Here is a 9,633-nt window from a genome sequence, read left to right as displayed (position 1 = left end):
TCAAAATCTCGCCGCGCTGATTAATTTGAAACTTTCTTTAAGAAATTTTGTCCACATTTGCCGAACTTATCGAGCTTCAAAGTTTGAAAAGTCACAAAAGTTGTGTGTGTGAGCACATAAAGTACCATTTTTCTTGGAAATTCAACAAGATGCAATCATGATGTGTTGTGACATCTTCAAAATCTCGCCGCGCTGATTAATTTGAAACTTTCTTTAAGAAATTTTGTCCACATTTGCCGAACTTATCGAGCTTCAAAGTTTGAAAAGTCACAAAAGTTGTGTGTTTGAGCACATAAAGTACTATTTTTATTGGAAAGTCAACAAGATGCAATCGTGATGTGTTGTGACATCTTCAAAATCTCGTCGAGCTGATTAATTTGAAACTTTCTTTAAGAAATTTGGTCCACATTTGCCGAAGTTATCGAGCTTCAAAGTTTGAAAAGTAACAAAAGTTGTGCGTGTGAGCACATAAAGTACTATTTTTCTTGGAAATTCAACAAGACGCAATCATGATGTGTAGTGACATCTTCAAAATCTCGTCGAGCTGATTAATTTGAAACTTTTTTTAAAAAATTTGGTCCACATTTCCCGAAGTTATCGAGCTTCAAAGTTTGAAAAGTCACAAAAGTGTGTTTGAGCACATAAAGTACTATTTTTCTTGGAAAGTCAACAAGATACAATCATGATGTGTTGTGACATCTTCAAAATCTCGTCGAGCTGATTAATTTGAAACTTTCTTTAAGAAATTTGGTCCACATTTCCCGAAGTTATCGAGCTTCAAAATTTGAAAAGTCACAAAAGTGTGTTTGAGCACATAAAGTACTATTTTTCTTGGAAAGTCAACAAGATGCAATCATGATGTGTTGTGACATCTTCAAAATCTCGTCGAGCTGATTAATTTAACACTTTGTTTAACAAATTTGGTCCACATTTGCCGAAGTTATCGAGCTTCAAAGTTTGAAAAGTCACAAAAGTGTGTTTGAGCACATAAAGTACTATTTTTATTGGAAAGTCAACAAGATACAATCATGATGTGTTGTGACATCTTCAAAATCTCGTCGAGCTGATTAATTTGAAACTTTCTTTAAGAAATTTTGTCCACATTTGCCGAAGTTATCGGGCTTCAAAGTTTGAAAAGTCACAAAAGTCTGATTGAGCACATAAAGTACTATTTTTATTGGAAAGTCAACAAGATACAATCATGATGTGTTGTGACATCTTCAAAATCTCGTCGAGCTGATTAATTTGAAACTTTCTTTAAGAAATTTTGTCCACATTTCCCGAAGTTATCGAGCTTCAAAGTTTGAAAAGTCACAAAAGTGTGTTTGAGCACATAAAGTACTATTTTTATTGGAAAGTCAACAAGATACAATCATGATGTGTTGTGACATCTTCAAAATCTCGTCGAGCTGATTAATTTAACACTTTGTTTAACAAATTTGGTCCACATTTGCCGAAGTTATCGAGCTTCAAAGTTTGAAAAGTCACAAAAGTGTGTTTGAGCACATAAAGTACTATTTTTATTGGAAAGTCAACAAGATGCAATCATGATGTGTTGTGACATCTTCAAAATCTCGTCGAGCTGATTAATTTAACACTTTGTTTAACAAATTTGGTCCACATTTGCCGAAGTTATCGAGCTTCAAAGTTTGAAAAGTCACAAAAGTGTGTTTGAGCACATAAAGTACTATTTTTCTTGGAAAGTCAACAAGATGCAATCATGATGTGTTGTGACATCTTCAAAATCTCGTCGAGCTGATTAATTTAACACTTTGTTTAACAAATTTGGTCCACATTTGCCGAAGTTATCGAGCTTCAAAGTTTGAAAAGTCACAAAAGTGTGTTTGAGCACATAAAGTACTATTTTTATTGGAAAGTCAACAAGATACAATCATGATGTGTTGTGACATCTTCAAAATCTCGTCGAGCTGATTAATTTGAAACTTTCTTTAAGAAATTTTGTCCACATTTCCCGAAGTTATCGAGCTTCAAAGTTTGAAAAGTCACAAAAGTGTGTTTGAGCACATAAAGTACTATTTTTATTGGAAAGTCAACAAGATGCAATCATGATGTGTTGTGACATCTTCAAAATCTCGTCGAGCTGATTAATTTGAAACTTTGTGTAACAAATTTGGTCCACATTTCCCGAAGTTATCGAGCTTCAAAGTTTGAAAAGTCACAAAAGTGTGTTTGAGCACATAAAGTACTATTTTTATTGGAAAGTCAACAAGATGCAATCATGATGTGTTGTGACATCTTCAAAATCTCGCCGCGCTGATTAATTTGAAACTTTCTTTAAGAAATTTTGTCCACATTTGCCGAACTTATCGAGCTTCAAAGTTTGAAAAGTCACAAAAGTGTGTTTGAGCACATAAAGTACCATTTTTCTTGGAAATTCAACAAGATGCAATCATGATGTGTTGTGACATCTTCAAAATCTCGTCGAGCTGATTAATTTGAAACTTTGTGTAACAAATTTGGTCCACATTTCCCGAAGTTATCGAGCTTCAAAGTTTGAAAAGTCACAAAAGTGTGTTTGAGCACATAAAGTACTATTTTTCTTGGAAAGTCAACAAGATGCAATCATGATTTGTTGTGACATCTTCAAAATCTCGTCGAGCTGATTAATTTGAAACTTTCTTTAAGAAATTTTGTCCACATTTGCCGAACTTATCGAGCTTCAAAGTTTGAAAAGTCACAAAAGTGTGTTTGAGCACATAAAGTACTATTTTTATTGGAAAGTCAACAAGATGCAATCATGATGTGTTGTGACATCTTCAAAATCTCGTCGAGCTGATTAATTTGAAACTTTGTGTAACAAATTTGGTCCACATTTCCCGAAGTTATCGAGCTTCAAAGTTTGAAAAGTCACAAAAGTGTGTTTGAGCACATAAAGTACTATTTTTATTGGAAAGTCAACAAGATGCAATCATGATGTGTTGTGACATCTTCAAAATCTCGTCGAGCTGATTAATTTGAAACTTTCTTTAAGTAATTTGGTCCACATTTGCCGAAGTTATCGAGCTTCAAAGTTTGAAAAGTAACAAAAGTTGTGCGTGTGAGCACATAAAGTACTATTTTTCTTGGAAATTCAACAAGACGCAATCATGATGTGTAGTGACATCTTCAAAATCTCGTCGAGCTGATTAATTTGAAACTTTCTTTAAGTAATTTGGTCCACATTTGCCGAAGTTATCGAGCTTCAAAGTTTGAAAAGTAACAAAAGTTGTGCGTGTGAGCACATAAAGTACTATTTTTCTTGGAAATTCAACAAGACGCAATCATGATGTGTAGTGACATCTTCAAAATCTCGTCGAGCTGATTAATTTGAAACTTTCTTTAAGAAATTTGCTCCACATTTGCCGAACTTATCGAGCTTCAAAATTTGAAAAGTCACAAAAGTTCTGTGTTTGAGCACATAAAGTACTATTTTTCTTGGAAAGTCAACAAGATGCAATCATGATGTGTTGTGACATCTTCAAAATCTCGTCGAGCTGATTAATTTAACACTTTGTTTAACAAATTTGGTCCACATTTGCCGAAGTTATCGTGCTACAAAGTTTGAAATGTCACAAAAGTTGTGTGTTTGCGCACATAAAGTACTATTTTTATTGGAAAGTCAACAAGATGCAATTATGAATTGTTTTGTCATTTTAAAGATCTCGTCGAGCTGATTAATTTGACACTTTGGTTAACAAATTTGGTCCACATTTGCCAAAGTTATCGAGCTTCAAAGTTTGAAAAGTCACAAAATATGTGTGTTTGAGCACATAAAGTACTATTTTTCTTGGAAAGTCAACAAGATGCAATCATGATGTGTTGTGACATCTTCAAAATCTCGTCGAGCTGATTAATTTGAAACTTTCTTTAAGAAATTTGCTCCACATTTGCCGAACTTATCGAGCTTCAAAGTTTGAAAAGTCACAAAAGTTGTGTGTTTGAGCACATAAAGTACTATTTTTATTGGAAAGTCAACAAGATGCAATCATGATGTGTTGTGACATCTTCAAAATCTCGTCGAGCTGATTAATTTGAAACTTTCTTTAAGAAATTTTGTCCACATTTGCCGAAGTTATCGAGCTTCAAAGTTTGAAAAGTCACAAAAGTCTGTTTGAGCACATAAAGTACTATTTTTCTTGGAAAGTCAACAAGATGCAATCATGATGTGTTGTGACATCTTCAAAATCTCGTCGAGCTGATTAATTTGAAACTTTCTTTAAGAAATTTTGTCCACATTTGCCGAAGTTATCGAGCTTCAAAGTTTGAAAAGTCACAAAAGTCTGTTTGAGCACATAAAGTACTATTTTTCTTGGAAAGTGAACAAGATGCAATCATGATGTGTTGTGACATCTTCAAAATCTCGTCGAGCTGATTAATTTGAAACTTTCTTTAAGAAATTTGCTCCACATTTGCCGAACTTATCGAGCTTCAAAATTTGAAAAGTCACAAAAGTTCTGTGTTTGAGCACATAAAGTACTATTTTTCTTGGAAAGTCAACAAGATGCAATCGTGATGTGTTGTGACATCTTCAAAATCTCGTCGAGCTGATTAATTTGAAACTTTCTTTAAGAAATTTGGTCCACATTTCCCGAACTTATCGAGCTTCAAAGTTTGAAAAGTCACAAAAGTTGTGTGTTTGAGCACATAAAGTACTATTTTTATTGGAAAGTCAACAAGATGCAATCATGATGTGTTGTGACATCTTCAAAATCTCGTCGAGCTGATTAATTTGAAACTTTCTTTAAAAAATTTGGTCCACATTTCCCGAAGTTATCGAGCTTCAAAGTTTGAAAAGTCACAAAAGTGTGTTTGAGCACATAAAGTACTATTTTTCTTGGAAAGTCAACAAGATGCAATCATGATTTGTTGTGACATCTTCAAAATCTCGTCGAGCTGATTAATTTGAATCTTTGTGTAACAAATTTGGTCCACATTTGCCGAAGTTATCGAGCTTCAAAGTTTGAAAAGTCACAAAAGTGTGTTTGAGCACATAAAGTACTATTTTTCTTGGAAAGTCAACAAGATGCAATCATGATTTGTTGTGACATCTTCAAAATCTCGTCGAGCTGATTAATTTGAAACTTTCTTTAAAAAATTTGGTCCACATTTCCCGAAGTTATCGAGCTTCAAAGTTTGAAAAGTCACAAAAGTGTGTTTGAGCACATAAAGTACTATTTTTCTTGGAAATTCAACAAGATGCAATCATGATGTGTTGTGACATCTTCAAAATCTCGTCGAGCTGATTAATTTGAAACTTTGTGTAACAAATTTGGTCCACATTTGCCGAAGTTATCGAGCTTCAAAGTTTGAAAAGTCACAAAAGTTGTGTGTGTGAGCACATAAAGTACCATTTTTCTTGGAAATTCAACAAGATGCAATCATGATGTGTTGTGACATCTTCAAAATCTCGCCGCGCTGATTAATTTGAAACTTTCTTTAAGAAATTTTGTCCACATTTGCCGAACTTATCGAGCTTCAAAGTTTGAAAAGTCACAAAAGTTGTGTGTTTGAGCACATAAAGTACTATTTTTATTGGAAAGTCAACAAGATGCAATCGTGATGTGTTGTGACATCTTCAAAATCTCGTCGAGCTGATTAATTTGAAACTTTCTTTAAGAAATTTGGTCCACATTTGCCGAAGTTATCGAGCTTCAAAGTTTGAAAAGTAACAAAAGTTGTGCGTGTGAGCACATAAAGTACTATTTTTCTTGGAAATTCAACAAGACGCAATCATGATGTGTAGTGACATCTTCAAAATCTCGTCGAGCTGATTAATTTGAAACTTTTTTTAAAAAATTTGGTCCACATTTCCCGAAGTTATCGAGCTTCAAAGTTTGAAAAGTCACAAAAGTGTGTTGGAGCACATAAAGTACTATTTTTCTTGGAAAGTCAACAAGATACAATCATGATGTGTTGTGACATCTTCAAAATCTCGTCGAGCTGATTAATTTGAAACTTTCTTTAAGAAATTTGGTCCACATTTCCCGAAGTTATCGAGCTTCAAAATTTGAAAAGTCACAAAAGTGTGTTTGAGCACATAAAGTACTATTTTTCTTGGAAAGTCAACAAGATGCAATCATGATGTGTTGTGACATCTTCAAAATCTCGTCGAGCTGATTAATTTAACACTTTGTTTAACAAATTTGGTCCACATTTGCCGAAGTTATCGAGCTTCAAAGTTTGAAAAGTCACAAAAGTGTGTTTGAGCACATAAAGTACTATTTTTATTGGAAAGTCAACAAGATACAATCATGATGTGTTGTGACATCTTCAAAATCTCGTCGAGCTGATTAATTTGAAACTTTCTTTAAGAAATTTTGTCCACATTTGCCGAAGTTATCGAGCTTCAAAGTTTGAAAAGTCACAAAAGTCTGATTGAGCACATAAAGTACTATTTTTATTGGAAAGTCAACAAGATACAATCATGATGTGTTGTGACATCTTCAAAATCTCGTCGAGCTGATTAATTTGAAACTTTCTTTAAGAAATTTTGTCCACATTTCCCGAAGTTATCGAGCTTCAAAGTTTGAAAAGTCACAAAAGTGTGTTTGAGCACATAAAGTACTATTTTTATTGGAAAGTCAACAAGATACAATCATGATGTGTTGTGACATCTTCAAAATCTCGTCGAGCTGATTAATTTAACACTTTGTTTAACAAATTTGGTCCACATTTGCCGAAGTTATCGAGCTTCAAAGTTTGAAAAGTCACAAAAGTGTGTTTGAGCACATAAAGTACTATTTTTATTGGAAAGTCAACAAGATGCAATCATGATGTGTTGTGACATCTTCAAAATCTCGTCGAGCTGATTAATTTAACACTTTGTTTAACAAATTTGGTCCACATTTGCCGAAGTTATCGAGCTTCAAAGTTTGAAAAGTCACAAAAGTGTGTTTGAGCACATAAAGTACTATTTTTCTTGGAAAGTCAACAAGATGCAATCATGATGTGTTGTGACATCTTCAAAATCTCGTCGAGCTGATTAATTTAACACTTTGTTTAACAAATTTGGTCCACATTTGCCGAAGTTATCGAGCTTCAAAGTTTGAAAAGTCACAAAAGTGTGTTTGAGCACATAAAGTACTATTTTTATTGGAAAGTCAACAAGATACAATCATGATGTGTTGTGACATCTTCAAAATCTCGTCGAGCTGATTAATTTGAAACTTTCTTTAAGAAATTTTGTCCACATTTCCCGAAGTTATCGAGCTTCAAAGTTTGAAAAGTCACAAAAGTGTGTTTGAGCACATAAAGTACTATTTTTATTGGAAAGTCAACAAGATGCAATCATGATGTGTTGTGACATCTTCAAAATCTCGTCGAGCTGATTAATTTGAAACTTTGTGTAACAAATTTGGTCCACATTTCCCGAAGTTATCGAGCTTCAAAGTTTGAAAAGTCACAAAAGTGTGTTTGAGCACATAAAGTACTATTTTTATTGGAAAGTCAACAAGATGCAATCATGATGTGTTGTGACATCTTCAAAATCTCGTCGAGCTGATTAATTTGAAACTTTCTTTAAGTAATTTGGTCCACATTTGCCGAAGTTATCGAGCTTCAAAGTTTGAAAAGTAACAAAAGTTGTGCGTGTGAGCACATAAAGTACTATTTTTCTTGGAAATTCAACAAGACGCAATCATGATGTGTAGTGACATCTTCAAAATCTCGTCGAGCTGATTAATTTGAAACTTTCTTTAAGTAATTTGGTCCACATTTGCCGAAGTTATCGAGCTTCAAAGTTTGAAAAGTAACAAAAGTTGTGCGTGTGAGCACATAAAGTACTATTTTTCTTGGAAATTCAACAAGACGCAATCATGATGTGTAGTGACATCTTCAAAATCTCGTCGAGCTGATTAATTTGAAACTTTCTTTAAGAAATTTGCTCCACATTTGCCGAACTTATCGAGCTTCAAAATTTGAAAAGTCACAAAAGTTCTGTGTTTGAGCACATAAAGTACTATTTTTCTTGGAAAGTCAACAAGATGCAATCATGATGTGTTGTGACATCTTCAAAATCTCGTCGAGCTGATTAATTTAACACTTTGTTTAACAAATTTGGTCCACATTTGCCGAAGTTATCGTGCTACAAAGTTTGAAATGTCACAAAAGTTGTGTGTTTGCGCACATAAAGTACTATTTTTATTGGAAAGTCAACAAGATGCAATCATGATGTGTTGTGACATCTTCAAAATCTCGTCGAGCTGATTAATTTGAAACTTTCTTTAAGAAATTTTGTCCACATTTGCCGAAGTTATCGAGCTTCAAAGTTTGAAAAGTCACAAAAGTCTGTTTGAGCACATAAAGTACTATTTTTCTTGGAAAGTCAACAAGATGCAATCATGATGTGTTGTGACATCTTCAAAATCTCGTCGAGCTGATTAATTTGAAACTTTCTTTAAGAAATTTGCTCCACATTTGCCGAACTTATCGAGCTTCAAAATTTGAAAAGTCACAAAAGTTCTGTGTTTGAGCACATAAAGTACTATTTTTCTTGGAAAGTCAACAAGATACAATCATGATGTGTTGTGACATCTTCAAAATCTCGTCGAGCTGATTAATTTGAAACTTTCTTTAAGAAATTTGCTCCACATTTGCCGAACTTATCGAGCTTCAAAATTTGAAAAGTCACAAAAGTTCTGTGTTTGAGCACATAAAGTACTATTTTTCTTGGAAAGTCAACAAGATGCAATCATGATGTGTTGTGACATCTTCAAAATCTCGTCGAGCTGATTAATTTAACACTTTGTTTAACAAATTTGGTCCACATTTGCCGAAGTTATCGTGCTACAAAGTTTGAAATGTCACAAAAGTTGTGTGTTTGCGCACATAAAGTGCTATTTTTCTTGGAAATTCAACAAGATGCAATTATGAATTGTTTTGTCATTTTAAAGATCTCGTCGAGCTGATTAATTTGACACTTTGGTTAACAAATTTGGTCCACATTTGCCAAAGTTATCGAGCTTCAAAGTTTGAAAAGTCACAAAATATGTGTGTTTGAGCACATAAAGTACTATTTTTCTTGGAAGTTCAACAAGATGTAATCATCATGTGTTGTGACATCTTCAAAATCTCGTCGAGCTGATTAAGTTGAAACTTTCTTTAAGAAATTTGGTCCACATTTCCCGAAGTTATCGAGCTTCAAAGATTGAAAAGTCACAAAAGTGTGTGTGAGCACATAAAGTACTATTTTTCTTGGAAATTCAACAAGACGCAATCATGATGTGTTGTGACATCTTCAAAATCTCGTTGAGGTGATTACTTTGACACTTTCTTTAAGAAATTTTGTCCACATTTGCCGAACTTATCGAGCTTCAAAATTTGAAAAGTCATAAATGATTTGTGTTTGAGCACATAAAGTACTATTTTTCTTGGAAATTCAACAAGATGCAATCATGATGTGTTGTGACATCTTCAAAATCTCGTCGAGCTGATTAATTTGAAACTTTCTTTAAGAAATTTGGTCCACATTTGCCGAAGTTATCGAGCTTCAAAGTTTGAAAAGTAACAAAAGTTGTGTGTGTGAGCACATAAAGTACTATTTTTCTTGGAAATTCAACAAGACGCAATCATGATGTGTTGTGACATCTTCAAAATCTCGTTGAGGTGATTACTTTGACACTTTCTTTAAGAAAT

Source organism: Euwallacea fornicatus, unplaced genomic scaffold (genome assembly GCF_040115645.1).
Source record: "Euwallacea fornicatus isolate EFF26 unplaced genomic scaffold, ASM4011564v1 scaffold_46, whole genome shotgun sequence".
Classification (NCBI taxonomy): Eukaryota; Metazoa; Arthropoda; class Insecta; order Coleoptera; family Curculionidae; genus Euwallacea; species Euwallacea fornicatus.
The sequence above is the reverse complement of the archived record's forward strand: the minus strand, read 5'-3'. Positions refer to the sequence as shown.